A 22,931-nucleotide genomic window follows, 5' to 3' on the forward strand; every position below is an offset into this window, starting at 1 on the left:
GAGTCAGGACAAAGGAGGAGTTTGCTTTGGTAGATGAGGATTGGGTTAGGGATCAGCTATGCAAACTGGACATCTGTAAATTGATGGGTCCGGATGGAATGCACCCACGGGTGCTGAGGGAGCTGGCGGAGGTCATTGCTAGGCCACTCTCCATCATCTTTGGTAAGTCGTGGGAAACGGGAGAGGTGCCTGAGGATTGGCGGATGGCAAAGGTCACACCAGTCTATAAGAAGGGCAAGAAGGAGGACCCGGGTAATTATAGACCGGTCAGCCTTACCTCCATCCCTGGAAAGATGATGGAACAACTTGTTCTTGACTCCATCACTAGGCATGTCAAGGATGAGGGGGTCATTAAGAACAGCCAACATGGTTTTATGAGGGGGAAGTCATGTATGACCAACCTTATAGCCTTCTATGAGGAAGTGACTAGGTGGAGGGATGATGGTAGAGCGGTAGATGTAGTTTTTCTTGATTTCAGTAAGGCATTTGATACTGTCTCCCACAGCATCCTCATAGATAAGCTAAAGAAGTGTGGGCTTGACAATCAAGTAGTGAGGTGGATCGAGAACTGGTTGAAAGGAAGAAGGCAGAGAGTTGTGGTCAATGGCGCAGAATCTAGCTGGAGGTCTGTGACTAGTGGAGTTCCTCAGGGGTCGGTGCTGGGACCGGTGCTGTTTAATATTTTCATCAGTGACCTGGATGAGGGAACTGAGTGCACCCTCAGCAAGTTTGCTGATGACACAAAACTGGGAGGAGTGGCTGACACACCAGAGGACTGTGCTGCCATTCAGCGAGACCTGGACAGGCTGGAGAGTTGGGCGGGGAGAAACTTGATGAAATTTAACAAGGGCAAGTGTAGAGTCTTGCATCTGGGGAAGAACAACCCCATGTACCAGTACAGGTTGGGGGGTGACCTGCTGGAAAGTAGCGAAGGGGAAAGGGACCTGGGGGTCCTGGTGGATAGGAGGATGACCATGAGCCAGCAATGTGCTCTTGTGGCCAAGAAGGCAAATGGCATCTTAGGGTGCATTAGAAAGGGAGTGGTTAGTAGGTCAAGAGAGGTTCTCCTCCCCCTCGACTCAGCCTTGGTGAGGCCGCATCTGGAATATTGCGTCCAGTTCTGGGCCCCTCTGTTCAAGAAGGACAGGGAATTGCTTGAAGGAGTCCAGCGCAGAGCCACAAAGATGATTAAGGGAGTGGAACATCTCCCTTATGAGGAGAGGCTGAGGGAGCTGGGTCTCTTTAGCTTGGAGAAGAGGAGACTGAGGGGTGACCTCATCAATGTTTACAAATATGTGAAGGGTAGGTGTCAGGATGATGGAGCTAGGCTTTTTTCAGTGATATCCAGTGATAGGACAAGGGGCAATGGGTGTAAACTGGAGCATAGGAAGTTCCACGTTAACATCAGGAAGAACTTCTTTACTGTAAGAGTGACAGAGCACTGGAACAGGTTGCCCAGGGGGGTTGTGGAGTCTCCTACACTGGAGATATTCAAGGCCCGCCTGGACAAGTTCCTGTGTGATGTACTGTAGGTTACCCTGCTCTTGCAGGGGGGTTGGACTAGATGATCTTTTGAGGTCCCTTCCAACCCTTGGGATTCTGTGATTCTGTGTGATTCTGTTTTTGAACTCTTTAAAGTGCTTTATCAGTTCTTTTTTAAAAAAATTGTAGTAGTAAGCCAAATAAAATCATCCTTGCAGGGGAAAAAAAACCCAAACAGACTCTGTTTTAGGGCTTTCCACTTAATCTATTATTCCCATTCTGAGGGTTCATGAGTTAAACAGTTTTTCCTTACCTTTAAATTCCTAATTAAAGTAAATTTTGTGAGTTTTTGTCGGTTAATTGGTTTTGGTGGGTGTTTTTTGTTTAGTTTTCTATTGCAAAGTAGTTACTACAATTTTAATCTATTTATGATAGGAAACCTTCAACAGAAGTATTTTCCTAAATGACCTTCTAAGCCAAATTCTAAACAAATGCAGCAAATCTTCCCCAGGACCTACTGTACCACAGCCAAATGTATCATCTCTAACCTACCCATACCTCAGTCAGGTTTTGCAGGTTTCATGGCTTCTGAAGAGCATGACTGCTTTCAGAGGTGATGGCTAGCAAAGCTGACAATTTGGTCCTGACTTGGTCGTCTGTTTGAGGCACCTCAAAGATTTGGAAAGACGAGGAAAATAGCAGAATACAAGTAGAAGCCCTTGTGAGTAGTTGCTTGTGTCATTTCACAGAACTGGGGGGAAAGGAGAAAGTTGTCCCTCACCAAATTCTTTTGACTACACTTAAAAGACTTCTGAGGTTTTGCCTACACTTTCCTAGGGCTCATGCTAGCACAACGATGATACCTCTATTTGTATCACTTAGATTAGTATTGCAAGGTAATAGGTTGTGAAAGAACACTCTTGTCCACTTCAGAAATGAGCAAGCCTTTCTGATCAGTCTGATGGGCTGAGGTCTGACAAATATTTCTGGGTCAGTCTCTCCAATGCAGAAGAACGAGGGAGTTTCAGGTGGAGCAGTGGTGAAACTCCTCTCTTCACACGCTGGAACACAGCAATGCCAGGTAAGCTCTGCCCAGGCTCAACCCTCGTGATAGAAGTGCAGCTGCAATTCATGCAGCCTTTTGCTTCCATCCCCTAGTGCTAGAAATAAGAATAAACACTTCCTTTTGTGCTTGTAGCTGCAGGTGGCCAACACCATCAGACCTTGTGTTTGATGCCAGTGCAACAGGCACTATCACAGCTGAGTGTCAGGTGTTGCGTAAGTCAACCTCCTGCAAAGTTGTACAGAAACAGATTTGTTTGTCGGAAAGACTGAAGGCGATACTGCACCCGCATTAACAAGGTCCATGAGCTCTTTTTTTACCCAACTTTTTTAACACCAGTTAACAGCAACTCATCAGATTGAAGAAAAAAAAAAAGATTATTTTAACCGACAAAGTGTATATTGAGAAATCAGCAGTGAACATCCAGTTGTTTTGCATGTGCATTTCAGCAAAGCTGATTAGCATCTATATGGAAACTTTCATGTAGAAGAGTACGTATGTATGTATGTATTCATTAAAGCATAATGTTAGCTAGCTATGCCTTAAAACAAACTTGTTGCACTTGATATCAGCCTTCTTGAAATTTAAGTGCCTGGATATTGAAAACCCCTAAGTAGTTTTCAGGCCATCTGCTACATACGTAAATAAAATCAAGTGACATTTGCCCTGTGATTTCCCTGAGGTGGCAAGATAAGGAAGATTTGTATTCTAAAGCTGAAAATCTCTGGTTTTGGCAATGTGTCTGTGAGACTCATTGGCCTATATCTGGGCTCTGGTGGGAAGCATTAAAAATAGTTTTATATCCAGAATGGCTTTTAATCTGAATGATCTGCATCTTCTTTTTCATAATTTTCTATGAATAAAAGCAAAGGTCTCATTTCTTATATAGAAATTAAGAGTTTGGTTTTACTCTTTTCTTTTCCATATCACAAAGCAAAAGAGCAAGGCTGTGTTGCCATGGGAACTGGAATTGCAGCTGGATTATGGGATGTTGTTAGCTGTGAGAAGACAGCAAATTATCTTTGCAAACAGCAGGCAGCTTCCTGCTCCCACGGTACAGGTCCCTGCAGCTGCCTGTGCTGAGGGCTGGGATGGAGCTGCTTAGACAGACTCATGCTTCAAAGTAAATATGTGTCTCCTTTCACTGTGAGCCTGGGTATGGGGCAGCCCAGTGGTCAGTGCCCTGGCCATCAATGGTAGTCAGGGACCAAGGTGCTGGATCAGTTTTTGGAAATGATCTTCTCTACAGTATTTAAGGGCAAAAAAACCCATGAGAAAATCTAGTGAATATAATGAAAGTCAACAGCAGAAAACCTGAAACAAAGAAAACAGAGTCCTAGGAATAAGCTTTCTTCTATTTAAATGGCAGGTGAGAGCCTCACCTAATTTATTTACTTCCAGGAATCTGGGACTTCGGAAAAGCATAGCCTTGCATCTCAAAAGCTGGCAGCGTCATTTGTACAAGACTATGTTTCCAGGAGAAAAATCATGGAAACCTGGCCCTCCACCAACGTTTTCTCACATAGCTTGTGACACTTTTAGTGATACTTTTAGATCCAAGTTTAGTTTGACATTGGTGACTCTTCAGCAAGTAAAAGTTTGGGCATCCTCTTGACTTAACTAAAAATGCCTTAAAGTCTCCTTTCTGAAGAGAAAAAAAAAGAAAAAAAGAAAGAAGAAGCAAAATAGGTCAAGTGAAGATGCAGCAATGCACTTCAGGTCTTTACAAAAATCTCTCTTTCTTTCTTGAGACTTTCTGCCTGTTGGGAGGCCAGAGATGTTTCTAGCCCTGTATTTATAAGCATCTCAACTTTGTCACACAATTATTGTAACTAACATTGTTTTTTCCAATAACCAAGCTGTTGAACATCCTTTCACCAGAATGTTGAGGATCCAGTTCCTCACTTCAAGAACACATGTACTTCAAAGCACAAAATGGAGATATTTTTATGCTTGAAGCACCATACAAAAATCTCTTGCTCAGTCAGGGTCAGCACCTTGCCAAACAGCTTTCACTATCCATACTATCTTTTCTATTGCAACCTATTGAGTTCCCTCTACCATCCATTTCTCAAAAATCTCCTGCTTTCTACTGCAAAATACCACAAGTCAGCCACTCCATCTTTCTTTGAGCCTTTCAGTGGTCAAAGTTCCAATTATGTTATGAATTCTTTTTTTATTCCCTATACTCTATTGTGATAACTTTTGTCCTTGTGTTTAATATTAGAAGTCTTAACAGAATAAAGAGGTGCTTAATAAGGAGGAGATTTTGGATATAAGGAGGAAATTCTTTCCTGTTAGGGTGGTGAGGCACTGGAATCGGTTGCCCAGGGAGGTTGTGAGTGCTCCATCCCTGGCAGTGTTCAAGGCCAGGTTGGATGAAGCCTTGAGTGGGATGGTTTAGTGTGAGGTGTCCCTGCCTGTGGCAGGGGGGTTGGAACTAGATGATATTGAGGTCCTTTCCAACCCTAACTATTCTATGATTCTAAGTGATACTGATTTAATTACATAATTACATATATTATTATGTGCCAAAATTTACACATTTAGTAATCTATTCCTTTTATTTTCTCAATAGTTTTTTTGTGAGAGAGGAAAATCAAAAGAAGTCTTGGCTTGAGGCTGAAGAATTCTGTAGAGAAATAGGAAGAAATCTAGTGACAATCAACTCAAGAGAGGACCAAATTTTATAATGGCAATTAGCATTGTAAGTACTTGCACAACAATTCTTTTTCATGTTCATGGTATGTTATGTAAGAATTTCTTTGAAACATATGTGGAACTGGGCAAGTGAGTGAACAAACAGAATAAAATTTTAAATTTAAATTTTTCACTTGGAAATATCATCCTAAAACAATGTGGTTTTTTTTAAAAAAATTGTGACTATTTCAAAAAGGGCTTGATAGTTTCGAAATTTTTATCACTATTTTTATCCTGTTTGTTCTCCAGCTCTTACCAACTTTGTGCATGTTAGTACCACTCCTGAAAGGGAGACAATAAAACATCCAGCTCTAACTATGCCTTTTTTGAACTGTTGCAACCAAATTTTAACCAATGCATTAAAAAAAACCCTGTGTTAACATGCAATGTAAACCAAAATCCAAGAACTTAATGTGGAAATTTTATGACTATAAGCTGAAGACTCCTGAAATCAAAGAGGAATTTGTTTTATTTTTTGCTAGTACTGTGGATGCCATGTTTTTCCCACAATAAGGAAATTATGCCATTATTTTCCCCCTGAAATTAGACTACTACATTTTGTATTCTATAATGTCAAGGCATCTCAATGACACATAATATATAGCTATTTAACCAAAACTGTTTCACTTAGTTGTATATCTAGGTTTAATTTCTCAAATATATTTAAGACTACCAAAAAGAAAAGTTTTCATGACCTCACCCTTCATTTTTTATTTTTCAGTATTGTGAGACACTGAAGGTGTTTTTACTTGTTTGTTAAGTCTCTTTGCTTTAGCTTATGAAATCATTGTGAAGGGAAATCTTTGTGTTACGTAGTGAATGAAATAGGACTATTTCATCTGGTCCATAGGTACAAGATAAATAGCATGAACTACTAAATAAACTACATAGAAAATGCCAAGCACCCACAAGGATGGAAGCCTGAGGTAGCTCCGTGCTACATCACTTGTCGTTTAAGTTCCATTCAAGTACAGCAAGTCTTGTTCCAACACAGAGCTCCATGAAACCCCTTGACAAAGTGCAGGTGGTGAGCCTGGCTATGGCCAACAGTGCAGGAGCAGCTCCCAACTCAAATGTGACAGAAAGCAGCATGTTTCTATGCTTTCCAACATTTATATCATGGCCCTTCTTTCTACACTCATGTAGCTGTAGTGTATAATTTATTTTAAGGATAAAGGACTGCACACTCAAGCTTTCTGAATCAGTTTATTTCTCTTAAATCCTGATGAAGGATTTGCCTGGATTGATGGTTCTTCTGTGAGTGCTTATTTGCTGGATATTATTTGACTTTCTGTCCTTTAGAATACATAGATTTTCATATTTTTATGCCCTTTTCCCAATCTCTTTTAAACCTTCAACAGTGCATGGCAGCCCTTTATCTATATCAGCTGAACAACTGCAGTGTTCTGTGATGCCACTGTCTTAACACAATAAAGGAATTACAAAATTGGCTCTGTTTCATTCCCGGTACTATGTTATATCCCATCTTGCACGGACCATGCTCTTAGGTCTTCACAGCATCCCCAGCTGGGCACTGCTGGATGTCAGAACAGAGAAGGCAGGTTGTCATCTTTCACAAAGTAAGATAAACAAGACTCCCTCCATCCATCAGTTTTCCCTTCATCAGACACATGCTTTTCTATACTGTGTAATTTTCACACCTTCTCCTGGGATTGATAGGGAAAGTAAGCTGATCAGCATGACTTTCACAACCCTCTCAGCCCTATCTGAACTCCTATTGATTCTATAAACTAGGTACTTGAGATGATGAGATCCTGAGGAGAAGCTGTATTACAGTGGCAATCTCAATTACTTCTACTCAGTTCTAATCACATAGTAATTGAGATATATTTCTAACATAGGTAATTTATGAGAACTGGGATGAAGATGAACCCAACAACTATGAAGAACTTGAACATTATGTTATGTTTAATAAATCATCCAAAATGTGCTGGAACGATTTGTGCTGTTTACTTAATAGAATTTGTGAAACAAAAAAAGGTATGACGACTTCTGCATTTAATTGGAGAAATAAACTCATGTTCAAAACCAAATTGTATGGATTTAAACAAATTGAGAGGAAGAAAGATACTGGGTATTGTTCATTTAAAAATCAGTTGCAGTGAAGGGAACACAAAAAGCAAGAGGAATAAATTGAGATATTTCAATTGTACTCAAATGAAGGAGCTTTAAGATGTCCCTATTTATTTCTGGCTTTATCTCTTCCAGCAATGGGTTGAATAAATTTACAAGGCAGTCCTTATCCCCTCTCTTTTTATCTCCCTTCTCTATCATCTGCTTCAGGCTTACCCAGGAAAGCCAAAGATGCAGGACACCAGAATTCTCTGTACAAAAGAGAAAAATCTTTGCTTCCTACTGTGAAATGAATAGTGGGAACCAAAGCAAGAGATCAGTTGCTATAGGAACTGGCAATTCTGAAAAAGAGGTCAAAAGTAAAGCCTGGTGTAGCCTTGGAGGACTCCCGCACCCACCAGCTTTGCCTGGGATGATGGACCCTAACACTAGGCCTCCTGCACCTGATGCCAGGGCACAAAATGGACAAGATGAACATGTGTTTGGGTGCCTGCCAGAAGGAAACAGGGTCTTCATGGGCTAAGGACCCCAGGTTGTAGCCAATATGAGAAACTGTCTTGCTTCCTCAGTCCTGTTTTCATATCCCTGCTTCCTGGTTGTAAACTGAGTATTTGTATGCATCTTCATGGAGATCCTTAAAAGCTTCTTGAAATTAAAAGAAAGTTGGACGAACACAGGGAGCTAGTAGGATGCAAGGCACAATCGGGAGGGGAAGGGAGAAGCAGTTGCATAAAAAAGTAGAGAGTATTTGTAGTATTTGATTATTCTGCCAACAGTTTCCTTTGAATAAGGCACCATGCTAACACAGAAAACTTGCTTAAGACAAAAGGAAAAATCATAGTTCCCTTGTGGATAGATTAGTCATATAAATGCATCATCAAAACAATGACTTTTGTGTACCAGTACTCGAGGGAGTACATCCTGTGCAGCCCTTTCTCGTATGCTGAGCACTGCTGCTTTGTGCAGATGTGGCTCTCTGCTCTTGATGGGATTACTCAAGAAACCATGACATAAAGACTCTGATCAGCTAATCTTGATCCTGGATGACCTTTCAAAAGTGAAAAGAAAAACATAGACCTTGTTATTGTGATTCTATATTATATGATCATCATGAGTGTTAGTTACCACGTGCTCGCTTAAGACAAGTTTACTTTAGATACTCCATTTTTTTGAAAAACAGGGATGTTATATTAGAATTAAAAAGTAAAATAAAAATGAGATTAAGAATGGTAAACTCATTATGAAGATGATAGATGGATTATTTTAGATCTATTATTCACTCTGTACTTAAGAAGAAAATGTTTAAAGGCTCCTAACTGAGGAATTTTAATCTTTTTTTCATTTGTTTGCTTATTTCCCATCTAAACTGTTCCTGTTCCATCAAATCACAGAAGAAATGGCAAAACATAAGAACAGAATTAGTAGCCTTTGTGAAGAACAAGATAACAGGCATCCAAATGAAAGGAGAACTACCTTTGAGGAGCTATAGGTGGCTCTAGGAATCACAACAGGTTAATTACTTCTTCCTGGTCCATCCTGTAATCAGACACTTGGGTTTGGTATCTACTAGCTCTCCAGGACTCTTAAAACCATATTTTCCTAGTAAAGCTCAAGCCATCGGGATAGCAGGAATGCATCTAGACATAGGAAATTAGGTGCGGTATTAATAAAATACCAGCATTAAGCTTTCAGTACTTGTGAATAGTTTACTACTGTGTAAGTAAACTTGAGGATTTACTGTATTGGCTGGATTATGTTTTTTGGCTGTATTCTCATGAATATAAAACATTAACAATAGCATGCAAAGTAAAAATACTAAATAAATTTTCAAATTGATGTAAACTTCTTCTACAAAGTGTTTACTGCACATCCTAGATTAATACAGCGCTGTTGGATATACGTATATATACTCTAAAGATACATATTTTTCACTAGATAATTATTTTTAAATTATGCAATTATTTTTTTTTATTTAATCCAGTGGTATTTGCTCTAAAATCTTGAAAATGCATTAAATAATTCATAGTTTTCTTTTTTTCCCCTTTTGTATTAGACAAAGAATTTGCAACTACATAAAGCAAACCTCTCTGGATTTTTTTCTGTATTTAGAATGTTGCTCATGATGATCTTTTATTTTATAGGTACACTGCTAAAACCTGAACCAAACTACAAACTTAGTAGGATTTTTTTTCCTCTTTCAAAGAAAAGTTTACCGTATAGTTTTCAGACTTTGCACAGACCAGATATGAATGTAATATTCTTTATCTTTTAGAATATCAAGCTATCCATGATGGATGGATTATATATGAAGATAAGCAGCACTATTTCTGCAAAAAATGTGTCCATATAGAAGAAGCACAGAGAATTTGTCAGAAGAAGTTTGCAGATCTTGTTGTCATTGAGAATGGAAGTGAAAGACAATTTCTATGGAAATATGCAAGCACTAAGCCTATTAATTATAACTGAATTCTAAAGCAGAGCAGCTGATAAAATAAATAGAACAGCCTATGAATTTAGCTAGGCTGGAGTCCTGAACTATTGTCCTACATTACTTATTTATATAACAATATCTTTGTCCAGGACCTATACAGAAATTACTATTGCTTTTCATAGGTAGAAGAAAAAGACATGCAAATGTTAAAGGTGCAGCAAAGGGTAGTTCCAGGCCCAACTTTCTTATCTCTTCTAAGATACATAGTGTTCAGCACAGTGATTATCGCTTTCCTGTGCAGTTTTCCTCATGTTTTCTGTATTTCTGTGACTGCTTGAAATCTGGGTTGGAACCTGCCTGAGGCTCTAATACTGGGGAAAAAAACAAACCAAACCAAACCACAGAAAGCATTACCCTCACTCTTCCACCCCCGACAGAATAAAATAATCACAGGGATGGTTAATAGGCTTCCAGATTTTTGCTTGCTATTGAGGAACTGTTTAGTGTTTAACTGTTCATCACTTTTGTTTTAGATTACCTCAGAAGTCCAAGTCGAATCATATTTAATCGGCTTAGTTGTCATCTTTGATAAGAAATTCAGGTGAGTAAAGGAAAATTGGTAAGGGATAACAAATAATGATAATTTCACCTTGCTGTACGAGAGCATTCGTGTGTACTTTCATGTCACAAATTAATAACTTGTGCAACTGACTTCTGGATAGTTTTCAGGAGAAGCCTCAGATCAGAAATGTTAAATTCTTCTATAGTTAAGGAGAGCAATGTGTTTTTCTTCCAAATCTGGGAAAGCAATACCAGTAGAAGTTCATGACTAAGATATATTTCACTTAATGTCTTACACTAAGAGAATTGAGTTAAACAGCTAAGAAACCCTTCATATCTAGTTGAGGAGAACCAGATAATTTCAGGATGTTATTCACCTGATCTACTTTAGACATCAACTTCAGAATGAGATGATTAACTCTGACCAGTTCTCCACTGGTTAAAGATTTTGATAAAATGTAGACTTAAGGGTTTAATCAGACTAATGCCAAGTCATACGAGCTTGAAGCAAGAAGTGTAAACAACATCTCACCCAATGGCTTTCTGAAATTGCTGGTAGGGAAGTTGTTTTAGAAATGTATTTGTAGAAGGCTCCCAGGAGGACATCATTCTGGGATGAAAAGGAAATCTGTGCATTGGTGAGATTTTGAGGTTTCAGTTTTGTTGAGACCATAAGAAGCCTACCCTTTGAGTATGGCATTGTTTATCCCACCTCTGGCAAAATGGGATGCTGATGGGACTTGAATGTGATAGCACTAAACACATGAGAAGCAGCAGTAATGCTGTGGACATTTTCTCTCCAGTATATGAAGAGCCATTGCCCTCTCGTCACTGCTAATGCCTTCTTACCCCCTGGCCTCAACAGACCTTGTAACAAAATGACTGCTAGAGATCTGTCTGGCAGCCATTGTCTCCTTGTTTCTTTCAGCTGGCTGGCTGGGATTCCAGTGAATTATGTTGCCTGGGCTTCAAAAGAACCCAGTTTTGTGAATAATGCTGAAAACTGTGTGATAATGTCAGATTTCGGTAAGTAAAATAGCAACAAGAAATATTTGGTGGAAACTTTAACATCAAAATCCCAGATGTTTGCTACATGTTTAAATTTGAGGCTACCCTATAAATAGGTAGTTGAACAATACTGACAGTTTTTCAGACCAAGTATGCTGAGGTTTGTAATGGCTTAAGCCCAGATGGCAACTAAGTACAATGCAGCCACCACCACTTTCCCTTCCAGTGGAATGGAGAGGAGAAACAGAAAAAATGTAAAACCCTGCAGGTTTAGATAAGAACAGCTTAATAATTGAAATAAAACTAAAAAATAATAATACAATAATAATAATAGGAAATAGAGGAAGGACTAAACAAGTGATGCATAATATAATTGCTCTCCAGCCACTGACCAATACCCAGCCCATCCCTGAGCAGCAATCACTCCCTTCTGGATAACTGGACATGACATGCTGTTTGGCTTGTTCGGGTCACGTGTCTTGTCTCTGCTCCCTCCCAGCTTCTTGTGCTCCTCCTCACTGGCAGAACATGAGAGACTGAAAAGTTCTTGATCAAATAAATGCTATTGAGCAACAACTAAAGCATCAGTGTTTTATCATTGTTCTCAGACTAAGCCAAAACACATCACTGCACCAGCTACAAGGAAGAAAAGTAATCTATCCTAGCCAAAACCAGATCAGGTTTAAAACCACACCATCACTATTAGGAGACAAAACATACCACAGAGAAAGGACGAGTGTATTTGGGTAAGGGTGTACATGGCAACTGTTTCACCTGCCTCAGGAAGGTTTCATTTGTGATTTATGAATGTTGTCTAGGGCTTAATGCCATAATGGTGGTAAGAGGGTTTCAGACAATGATTCTCTGTATTCCATTTATTTACAGGCTTTTGGAAAGTTGTAAACTGTGCTGAGAAAAATGCCTTCATGTGTGAAAGGCAGAATTCAAAGTACTCAGGATTTGCTCCTACTGCACTTCCATCTCTGGGAGGATGTCCTGAAACTTGGCATTTGTTGCAGAACAAGGTGCAGTAGCAAATCTCAGCCATACTTAACAAATTTGATACAGGCAGAGAAAACAGCTGTCCCTTTTATCTCACTATATAAGTTCCCTCACCAGTTTACTAAGTAGTATTCTAATTAGCAGTGAAATCAATTTTCATATTGGCAAGTCTGCATCTAATTCCAGAAGAAGTTGAACTTTAATGTTTTAAGTTACAATTTTTGTAAATGTCCATGTGTTTTTAGCTACAGCTACTTTTTCAGTTTCTAGAATCTATTTTACTCCACAGAAATCCTGTTCCATTACCCTTATCTCTATGTCTATGTCCCCTTTTCTGAGCAACAGAGACAAAAAAATGAAAGGTCACACTTTTCATATGTAATCAGCTACCAAAAGAACTCATCTTAAATTGAGTAACACAAGCAGCAATAAATGTCAAATGAAATATAGAAAACAAGCAAGCATTGTCATTTGCTAAGTTAAGCAAAAGTACACCTAGGTACGTGAACTTCAAAAAACCCCCAAAATCAGATGAAAATCACAAATCCATCCCACACTACCAACAACAGGAAAAGGTTTTAGACATTCAAATGATACTAAAATGGAGAAGCAGCATATGCCAGTTACAAACCTTGTCTTCTGTCCCTCAGAAAATATACAACCACAAAAGCGACATTTTTTACACCAGTATTTGGGAAAAATCCCCATGGGATGCTAACACACTGTACAGAAGAGCATTTCTTCCTGACACCATTCCACTTAGGTTGAGAGCTTACACAGGCTCAGGCTTTAGCACTACATCTGCGATAACTGAAGGAACCTGACCTCAGAGATGCCTGCCCCAGCCTGTGTTCTCAATCAGGAAATAGTTTCAGTCCCTCAAAAATTCTACTTTTCACTAATGTTTACTGTGTGGTGTCCCTGCCCATGGCAGGGGGTTTGGATCTAGGTGATCTTAAGGTCTTTTCCAACACTAACTATTCTATAATTCTATGTTACCCAAAACCTCTACTTGTGCACCTTGGATATCCACTTCTCAAAAGCTTTTGGAGGCTGCCCACTCTTGCCGAACACTAACATTGGACAGCCCACAGGTTAGTAAATGCTGTGCACACCCACCACTGTGACTACCTGTATCTCCTTGGTGGCTGAAACAGTTCACATTTCAGCAGATCCCCCATCTGCTGCTCTCTACATGCAAGGACTAGAACTATATTAATCTAACCCAGGGGTTCTAATACTCTTTGACACATGACATTTTGTTTATTCCTTTACTCCCCACAGTGTTATAAAATATTTGGATCCAGAGAAGAAGAAAGACTGACTTGGCACTCTGCAAGAAGCGCTTGTATAGAATTAGGGGGAAATTTGGCCTGTATATGGAATGAGCAAGTGCAAGGTACGACATTTGAATCTTTCAGGACTAAGTATGAGCCCAGCACATTTCATCATCTAATGACAAGGCCAAACTAGCCTTTAGAGCTAAATAGTGTAACCTATGAAGGAAGATGCTTGATCCAGACAGAAGACTGGAGTGCGATATTATGACATTTCCTATCTCTTGGAGTAAGCGCCATGTGGAAGGAACAGAATAATCTGTTATCCGTGGCCTTGGAAGATGGTGTAAATAGTAATAGTTCATAGTAATGAAATGCCTACAGATATTCAAGTTAGACAGTAAACAAATATCCATCAGAAATGATATATGTGTAGTTGATGTTACGTTGAGGAAGACTGATTAATTCTTTTGAAGTCCTTTCTAGCTCTAATTTCTACAATATTTCCAAGAAGTCTGTATTATTTTTATAAAAAAAAAATCCTTTTGTTTTCCCTTAATGAAATCAAACTGCTTCAGTCGAAACACCAATTTTTATATTTCTCTTTTACCATTCTTTCATAGTCTAACAATACTGAACTTCGTATTTCCAAAATTTTTTAAGTTGATTAGCTGTTTCATTTGGAGTTTGGTGTACACTGAATTTGAAGAAAGGCAACTCCTCAGATACTCTCTTTCTATGTTTTTTTTTTATAATAGCCTTCTTCAACTAAAGTATGTTGCCAATGAAACATGGGTCAGACTGGATGATGTTAACAGAGAGAGTACATATATTTGGTCAGATGAAAGAATTTTTTGCTATTATAAGCAGGTAGGAGGATTGCCATTTAGAGATAACTACATGCAAGCTGACAGGAAGTTTATTATAATACAGGTAAACAGAAAAAAAATCAGAAAATGGGTAACTTAGGTAACATAGTCAGAGTAATGAGCCTGACTTCTGTCCCAAATAGGATCCTATATTTCAATGGCTTAAAGCAGAAGGCAACTGAGTATTTCAGCGATCAAGTTTTTAAAGCTGTAGGCAGAGACTAATAGGCCTGTTTAGAGTCCATATTTATTGTCATTCCTTTGCAGAAGTCTAGAACTGCAGAAATGGTGAGCTGCATTAGAACTGTAAGAATTACCTAAAGTTACCCAAATTGTTAGATTTTACTGAAAATATTCAGTTTACTAGCTGGGATTTTTACTTTGTTTCGTTGTTTTTCTTCATACAGCATGGATCCAACTGAAAATTCAACTATATTCAGTACAAATTACCATAAACTACATAGTAAAAATAAATAGCTTTGGTGCATTTCAAGAAAATTTAGTAAACTGACTAAAGTTCTTCCAGTCATCTACAAAGGAAAATACATTTGCTTGAGGTATATAATACATTTACTTTCCAAGAAACAATAAATGAAAATAAGAGCCAGAAAATGAGAAAATAAAGCTATTAACTTTGTCTCCTCAACTTATTTTTGTTATTTTACCAGACATTTTGTACTTTATTGCTTCTAACTTTATTTTTTTATTTTTCCCTAGACTGACTGTATTGTAGTGATTAAAGAATCTATACATGAAGCAAGGTACTGGAAAAGTGCTGACTGACAGCATAATAAAAGCTATATTTGCCAAATGGACAGCACTAAATTTTATGTTTTACCTTCTTTATTAGAAGGCACTTACTGAACAATCTGACTATATGAGTCCTCAGTTGTAACTGCCTGAATATGCCTGTAGCAGCCAGGATGAGGGAAGTAGGGCTGCTTTTCCAGCTCAGGAATTCCAGACTCAAAACCTGTTTTGTGATAAGGATTACAGAAAAGATTAATCTTTACAGCCTCTCCCCTACCAGCATACCCACTGACACTTAGAATGACTTCACCTACTCTACAGACATCTACACTCAAATCAGTTGCCTGCACATGGTGAGTAGATAATTTGAAGGCAGGATTCACTTGCCTCATTGTAGGGCAAATGCCCAAAACAGGTTGTTAGAAGATCTATGCCTTCAAAATACATTTTTATCTATTGACAGAAAAATTTAGCCATTTATGCTTTTTCCCAGCCAGCACAAACCCTCGCACATATTCCTCTGGGGGGTTAACCAAGTTAAACAGGTTAGTTTGCTTTTCAGTCTCTAGAAATGCTTTCATATCAAAAGACCAGGAGTAATCAGAAGGGTGAAAGTTCTAGTTTCCTTTATGTGTCCTCAGGGTGGGAGATACATCCGGAGCACAGCTCACTGCAGAGTCTGCAGGAACAGAAATAGGGAACTGCAACTAAAAATACAGGAAGAAGCCACAGCTTGGTCAGATGTTTCATGGCTCTGCTCCTTACAAGTGCAGAAAGATGCATAAGGGCATCATTTTTTGTAGCAAAAAAGTTGTAGCAAAAAAATTGTATCAAAAACAATTGCCAGTTTTCTTGATACTGACTGAATATGAAGGCAGTTTTTTTGTCCTTTTTATCTGTCCACAACTCATTTTCTGCCTCTCTCTAATCCCTGAATATACTCTATAGTTAAAAATAATTCCAGTTAACCATTAAAATATGTCTCCAGTGTTTTAGGTAAGAATTTGATGATGATGATGACACTATAGTCGTCTCTTACTCTAAAGTAATACTGTTTTTTCATTGTTTTCTCCCATTCCTCTCAAATTCGTACCTTTCTTCTACAGAGCCTGAACTGTTTCATTCCACAACTGCTCCAGGTTCTGACTTCATCCATTACGATAACAGCAGCTATTTAATCATTCCTTCTAAAATGAATTGAGAAGAAGCAAAAAAAAAAAAACCCTGCAAGGAGAAATCATCAGAGCTTGCCAGCATTTTTCATTATTACAATAATACATTCCTGCTGCAGACAGTGGAATATGGCAAGCCCTTATGGATTAGGCTTAATAGCAATGTGGTAAGATTAACCAGTTTACAGGTGGTGCAATTAGAAGCTATGATTGGATTACTATCAGCAAGGAGAATTGTAGCATGAATAGATTTAGGATCCCAGGGCTGGTGGACAGCACCCACTTCATTTAACTTCACCCATCTTAAATCATTAAACTTCATCTTAGCTAATGGAAGATGGGAACCTCTGACAGTGCTGGCCTGTCTTTACTAGTTCTATGGGAATCTTAGACACTTAGGTAAAACTACCTGGTTAACTTTCAGATGGGCATCTTTAGAAGAGGTGAATTTTACTGTAAGGTACCAACAGGGTCACTAAGGCTAGTGCCTTGTGATCATTGGCAGCTATAACTTTTTCATTACTTTTTATTCAGAAGGGTTCACAAGGACATACCATGTACCTCTGAACACCCTCCTTGTTACAACTGTGGCGTCCCAAAGATTAAAAGCAGGAAAAGCTATACTGTACTAGAAGCGAATATGGACATCCAGGTCCATCACTGTGTAAGAGAACACTTGAGTAAGCATCAGTCTTATTAGATCTATGACTGACTGACAAAAGGAGCTTCAGCTTCCCTAGGGAATATGCAGTTGTTCAATGCACTTCACTATTGTGTTTCTATTGCATTGTTCTTTGAACTGACTAAACTACCTTGATAATAAAAGAGCTCTTTCGTCAGTAATAATCTTCTTAACTAGTGATTGTTTCTACACACTGTGATTCCACCCTGACATACAACATAGCAAAATATATCTGGAGCTCAGTATTTCTAGGAAGAACTTAGAATAAATGTTTTGTAAAAATAGCTTTTCTTGTATAATGAGCAGCACTCTAATAAAGCCTCTTAGAACACTGCATTGTCTGAGCCAATGAACTTGATGAAAAATATGTATCTCCATGATTCTAACAGTGCCCTTCCCCATCAGGCAAAATGCTTGGTCTTAGAATATATAAGCAATCAGTAATCACCAACGTTGACATGAATACTTCCACTCATGCAAATCCATGGGACATCTCTATCCAAAACTGTCTTAGCATGGGAGACATACTGCTGTGTTTTATGTTGCTGAGTCCTGATTCAATTCAATTCAATATTTAACAATAGTAGCACAGATCTACAAACTGAGTTCTCTATGTGACTGTGAAAATGTGCATTGGTATAAATCCACTCACCATAAACAGCAGATGAGAGTGTAGAAAAATTGTGTTAAATGTCTGTTTCAATTTTATCGTCATGGCTATTACACATGGACAGATAAAAGGAAAATAGAACCAAAACAAAAAACAGACTGTGTTTACCTAGAACTCAGTGGGGCCTGGAAAACAGCACCTTGTAATGAAAAACATTTTCCTGTCTGCAAAAAAACTGAGGGTAAGCTATAGCAATGACTTTTGGGTTTATGGCAGAAATGTTGCTCTATCTGTTCTGACCGAAATACAGACTTCTAAATACATATTAAGGAATAATAAGCCTGAGTATGCAATGTCAATACCTTTATTTTGCACGAACAGTGTTTTATTTTGATGGAGTTGTCATTCATCAACTGTCATTTTACTGTGCTGGGTGATAATGGCCATAGGAGTTATCTTACATTGCAGGCAGGCAGAACATAGGAATTATGAGACTATTAAACATTTCACTTCAAGTCGAGAATGTGAAACTTTCTGCTGGCAGGAATTTTGTGGGAAGGACTGTAATAAAAAAAATCCACTAGGTATAAAATAAATTTTATTCCTTTAACATAAGCAGCCTTCATACACTGATTACAGCTTTACTGCAAATAGATTCTAAAAAGTGGGGAAAGGAAGAAGAGCTGTATCTGGGGGAAAAAAAGGGCCTGTTACTGATCCAAACAAAAGTTCATATTTCATTATGATTCTATGGGTGTCACCGAGAAATGCTACAAATGAAAAGCTACAGGCAAATCTTAGGATGAGACTGAACCACTTTGCTTTCTTATTTGTATTAGAGAATTGCTGTTAGCTTTAGTGACACAGACTTCATGGAAAATCTGAGTTTCTTTTGATCTGGTTTTGTGCAGATTTTCTTTAATTTCTTTTCCAGGCCATGCTCTGAACTTTGTATCTATTCATTTGCAACTTTCATTTTAAAGTGCATGTACTAATTGACAGCATTACTGTTTCCATAACTTCATTGCTTGCAGGAAAATATGGGGCTACTACATAAATATTCAATGAGCTTCAGAGTATTCCATGCACTGTCAGACTTAAAGCTGTTCAGAAATTTTATACGAGGATTATTACCTTGAGGAAAATATTAAATGGGAAATTCCCACAGCAAACTATGACTTAGATTATTATTTCATTTAAAGTAAAATTCTTATCTGAACCTCCTGAGGGTTTGGGATTCTTACAGCTTTTCTTTCTATTTTTTTTACAGTACCTTTTATTTATACAGATTCGCTGTTTATAACAAAGTAAACTAGATCCACACACCCCCCCCCCCGAAATACTCAAATATCCTTGAGACAGTCCAAGTTTGATTAGTTTGATTTATTTGGCAACACAGAAGAGTGCAGGCTCACATTGAATCATTCAGCTATGACTGACTGGTTCTCCTCATTGCCACTCTCGACATAGTCACTGATAGTTCTAGCACAGTCTGCCAAAGAATATTTTAAGTAATTTTAAGAAAGGGTTTTTTAAAAAACTTGATTTCAAATCTGAAGAGCTGCAATCCCTACCGAATGAAAGCATCTGTAATGTCTCACTTCTTCCAGATGTACTTCCTTTTGATCCCCCACAGGGTATTGGAACATGTCCTGAATCTGATCACATATATTGGATTCCTTTCCAAAGCCACTGCTCTAATTTCAATGCCAATCAAATGAGCTGGGCTTAGTCTGTGACTTAGTGCACTCAATCAGGTAATTATTATTTTTACGTAAAATAGGATTTCGATCTTGACATAAAGAAAACTCACTTAAACGACACCTGAAAACTAATGCAGCAAAATCTACAGGTTAAGGAAAGGAAATTAGCATCCCATTTACTTTTCGCCATTGATGCTGTTTGCTTTTCAGTTATGTTGAAATTAAGGTGATCAATCTTCCTTTTTTTTTTTTTTATTCCCCAGCTGTTCCTGTTTCTTGTTTTATTTCTTCATTCACAAGATTTCTTCTTTTAGTAAGATTTTAAATTTACTTCTTTTTAGCTTCATTCCTTCTTTTCTCTGTCTGTCCCTACACAAGAGCAGAAGAAAATATCGTAATAGCAATCACTTATTCTCAACATGGGAGGATGATCCAAAAGAGGTTGCAGGTACTGCCTGAAAGTCCTCGCTCTAGCAGCAGGGCTCTCTGGCAGCCTGCAGAGCCAGGGGAGGGCAAAAGCTTCCTTTACCCATATTGGAGGCATCTGGTCTCAGCCAAAACCATGAGCTACTCCTTGGCGCTCTTCCACCTATGCTGCTGAATCATCAGCTACCTCACCCATGCTTTAGGAGGCTATGAAAGAGAAAGGGAAGCACTGTACTGCCCAAAAGAAATTGATCCTTCTGCTTTATATCTTTTCAGATCCTCTTAGCCCTCTTCCTCCACCACCATTGCCAGAAAAATAATTCTTCAGTTCGTGAATTTGTTTGCTGCACAGTATTACATGCTACATAATATCCTGTCAAACCATGAAGAACAAATAAACATCTGTAATACCTTTAAAAATACCCACTCACTTGAAAATAATGTGCGTTTTGTCTGATGTGTAAAAAACTTCATCTTCACTGTTCTTTTCCATCTTTCATTTCTGATGACATCACTCACAGTTGATGCTGTTCAGCTACAGATAAATGCTACTTTCTGGTCTCTATATCCTTGCTTACTCCTTACCATCAGGAGAGGTTTAATTATGAAACTTATCCTATATCAAAGGCTGTTACTACGACATGCCACTGACTTCTGTGGCTGGGGATATCTCCAGTCATTTTCTGTTGTTATTCTTGTAGGTGGCATGCTGACTTCTGTAGACGATCTGACTGAATCAAACTTTTTAGCAGAGCATGTAGACTTGTAGAAGAGCAAGACAAGTGGCTTTTGAATAGGAATATACAGAAACGTAAATGGTAACTGTTTTAACTTCAATAAATAACAATAAATAGACTCCATTAAACGGACAGAAATATGAATAAGATACACTGTTGTTTTTAAGGAAATAATTGAAGTACAATAGAAGCTAGTCAAAACCAAAAAGGTAGAATGATAACATATAATATAAAAATGCTTGGAAGTTGATGGCTGTAGAAATTTGTTTGGCTTCAATTATGGGTCTTGCATGTGTCCACCAAAGGGATGTCTCCATCTGGGACTGCCTCAATTCAAATATCCTATCTATATCTGGTTCAGTAGCAAAGACATGGAGAAGTGTTAAGAATGTCTTTTGAGAAGCACAACACAGAAGATAGTGTTCTTTAAGAAAGCAAGATACAACATGCAGTTTCAGCTGTCCATACCTGGGGCAATCATGGGGCCCCATTTCCAAATCTGACAATTCAGAAACTGCTGTAATCAATGATATTTTTTCACAGCTGCTTATGTTGCAGTGTCAGTTATGGTTCCCTTCACAGAGGATCACAGACTACCCATCCCATTGACCTCAGCCCTCCATGAGGACACCTCTCCTATTTCTGGACTGTGAGAAAGCCTTTCCTACCCGGTTTGCTCTGTGCTCTGGTGGGAAACATGGCCTGGCTGGCTCCCATCTTCTCATAGCTGGGGAGCACCCACGTGGGAGTTGTGGCTGTCCAACCAGAGCCCACAGCATCAAACTGCTCCGGTTTAGTGTAAGGGGAAAATTAGGTGTTACAGTAAAAGTTGCTTGATTTTCAATAAGTACTGATGAAATACCAATTTAGAAACCAAAATCCTAGCTTTATTTCTTTTCAGTTTGAAACTTTAGTACCCTAGACAAAAATATGGGGATATGCAAATTAAAACTATTGGAAATGGAATGGAAAATCTGCAAAACATATTTTGGAAAAGTAATTATTACTTTTTTTTTTTTTTTAGAAAATAATATAAAGAAATAAAATGCATTAGAAAACATCCACAGATAGAGTTTGAAGAAAGCAAGATACGATTATTAGGCTAAGTAAAGTAATAATATTATATGAATATTCACTGATATTGGCAAAAGTTTTTTATATGGAACTATTAGTATTGCTACTAACTTTTTCAATAGGGCAGCTGCTTTGGCAAGACAGCTGTGCCTTAGACTTTCTCAGCTGGGGTGAAGGACAGCCCTTGGAGGACCAGCTTGACTACTGTGTGGCACTGTCTGCATTCTCCGGCTACTGGAGTATCCTTCCTTGCTCTTCCCAAAGGGGTTTTATTTGTAAGAAGCCAAAGAGTAAGTGACTTCTTTAATATTTGCTCTTCATGGTTATAGTTTTATTTCAGTACTGATAGCACATATGGTAATTACAAAAGATTGACATAAAATGCTGTATTTGCAGTCTTCTTTATCGCCTCTTTCAGCATTCAGTCAAAAATAATAAGATTATATAGTTCTTTTTTTTGTCTGCTCTGTTCATATTTTACTGCTTCAGAACTTCAGATTTTCTTGCATTGTGTGACGAATAATTAATAACCAAAGATGAATATTTTCTTTAAAAAAATTTAAACACCTTTGTCATTTTGCTCCAACATACACATGTACTTCCCTGTTAACATTTTTATTCACTTTCTATGGGACAATGTTTTGCTTTTCTTCCTCTTCCTGTGCTATGATACATGCTGTTCCAGAAAGAGATGGATGAAGCAATTCTATTTAAATAATAACAGAATGGAAGCATGATCCAGAGAGCATATAGTGACCTTTGAAAACAGTAGAAGTGTTTTTGTTAACTTTTCTTTTTTTCTTTTTGGTATTGTGTTTCTGTGTAACCGAGTACCATCTGCTTTGGTCAGGAAGTAGAAATATCAGAATATCATGAGCCAAGCAGCCATGTGGTATTTTGGAGTTTGACTGTTCATGCTGAAAAAAAAGTATGATTTCCAGTCCTGTTTCACAACCCTGAGGTTGGAGATGTTTTTGTGGTTCTGTCCTTTTCCCCCCACACGGAGCAGGGCTGCACCTGGGGGGTAAAGCAGACATACACATTCATAGTGGTGTCAGAGCATTTCCTGAAAAGAAAAATTCTCCTTTTGAGCAACTCCTAGTTTTCTTCGGATAGTCAGGGCAATAAACACTACAGAAGGCTCATCCTTTGTCACTAGATATATTGGAAACACAGAAACTCCCTGTCAACACAGACTTTATTTGATTCAGCCCCTATGTGCAATGACAACGTATAGAGAATATTCCCTGATACAGGTTCTCCAATAGAACACTACTTCAGCACAAGCCA

The 22,931-nt window shown here is 38.3% G+C and overlaps 1 pseudogene; it reads left to right on the top strand.

The window, feature by feature from the left end:
• LOC136009023 (macrophage mannose receptor 1-like) overlaps nucleotides 1-22,931 on the top strand; it is a 35,067-nt pseudogene that overhangs the window by 10,789 nt on the left and 1,347 nt on the right.

This window comes from Lathamus discolor, chromosome 2 (assembly GCF_037157495.1).
Source record: "Lathamus discolor isolate bLatDis1 chromosome 2, bLatDis1.hap1, whole genome shotgun sequence".
Lineage (NCBI taxonomy): Eukaryota > Metazoa > Chordata > Aves > Psittaciformes > Psittacidae > Lathamus > Lathamus discolor.